The sequence below is a fragment of the Geospiza fortis genome, unplaced genomic scaffold, assembly GCF_000277835.1.
Source record: "Geospiza fortis unplaced genomic scaffold, GeoFor_1.0 scaffold301, whole genome shotgun sequence".
In the NCBI taxonomy this organism is placed as follows: domain Eukaryota; kingdom Metazoa; phylum Chordata; class Aves; order Passeriformes; family Thraupidae; genus Geospiza; species Geospiza fortis.
In genome coordinates, this window is record NW_005054490.1 from 389,405 (window position 1) to 391,299 (window position 1,895).

The window sequence follows — 1,895 nt, forward strand, 5'->3', positions numbered from 1 at the left end:
CTACAACTTCCTGAAGGTTGGCAGCACAGAGGGAGATGCTGATCTCTCTCTGCGGTAGGACACAAGGAAATGGGATGAAGCTGCATCGGGAGAAGTCCGGGTTGGACATTAAGAAAAGGTTTTCTGCTGAGAGGGTGGAACAGGCTCTCCAGAGAAGGGTCATGACACCAAGCCTGTCAGAGTCAAAGGAGCATCAGATCTTAACAATGATCTTAATCATAGTATTTATTTTAGCAGTCCTTAGAGGAGCAGGGTGTTGGACTCAATGATTCTTATGGGTCCGCTTTCAGCTTGAAATATTCTATGACTGTCTGTCCTGGAGATACTTATTTACTGGGTTGTCAGTCAAGAATAGGCAGAATAAAAACCAGAAGGCATTTATCCATTATCTGTTATTTACACAGAAATGTAAAACATCAATGAAGAGTAATGAAAAGTAATTTTTTTTAACTAAAGGGTCGTTAGGAAAGAATACAGTATCAGTGTACCTGAAAGACAGATGGAGATCCTTTACATATATTTTTTACAAAAATATTTTGTTCAGTGAATGTTTTGCTAAAAGGTCACTGTTCAGAAGGAAAGCTCATTGGGGAAGACAAAAGTAATTTTCCAACTGACTACAGCAAAGCTGTATTTGCTCCATCTGCAGGCTACAAAACATTCACAAGGTCTTCAAGACTGAAGAACACCTGTTTTGACTTGCATGATCTACATGATTTCATATACCAGACGCATTTAATCAACCCCATTATCTGCACACATATAAGTCATCCATAAAAATATTTTAACTCACATCACAATGTGCAATCCTGTAGAACCTGAGCATAATGCATTGTCATTGAGATAACACTCTTTGTGAAATCTCTTCAGTAACTATAGTAATTTGCAGAAAGTTACAATCGGTTATTTCTTTTGCAAAGCAGTAATATTGTTTAAAAATGAAGATGATAGTTTATTTCAATTGTAAACTGGTCTTATATAAAAAGAAATTATAATTTTCAGTTTCCAGAGTAGGACGCATTTGATGCACACTGAACCTGCTGAGACACTGCCTTTGCAGTAGAAATGCAGATCAGTTATATTGGAGTTGCAGATTATTAAAGTAACACAGTCGGGTAAAACGCCAATGCTGACTTGACATGGACTTGCTAAAAGCAGCTCTTAAGGAAATTCTACTAGGTCTCAAACACTGGTATTTAGAGCACCTTTTAGAGAACTTCCCTTCCACAGAGAGCATCAAATGTTCTTACTTATAATCAAAATAATGTGTTTGCACTGGAAAGGAGATAGACTAAATTTATAATCTGGAATCTTCTCTATCTGAAATAAAAATGCAGGATTAAAAAAAAAATAGAAGATTGTCATTAATTCGGTACCTTGTGGCCAGCCTGTAAATTCACATTTAAAGTGGAAAAGACCTGCATATGTATTGAGATTCATGTCATATTTAGTAGCATTCTTTGGTGTCAAGAACCCATAAAATAAGTTAAAAAAAGAACAATTTTCCTTTACAAATCAAGTATTGCAAGTGATTTCTCAGTTCATGGAAATGGATGGCTGCAAATGCAGCAGTTTTTAAAACCTGATACAATCCTTTAACCTCATCAGGATCTCTCAATGTCTCCGTTACTGTATAAGAAATAAATTTAAGCCTTTGAATAAAATATCTCTCGCTTAAAATGGTTAAAATTTCTATAACACATAACGACTATTGGATTGACTGTCAATTATGTGAGCCAACATCTTTCTCAAACAGGACTTTTCCCTTAATGTTGTTATTTTTATTAGCAGAATTCAGGTTTTGCTGATACAATCATGTTTTAAAATTGTTTGCACATCTGCACAAGCATAGCAGAAAATCAGTTTTAGGGTGTGAAGATCACTGTGCATAATTA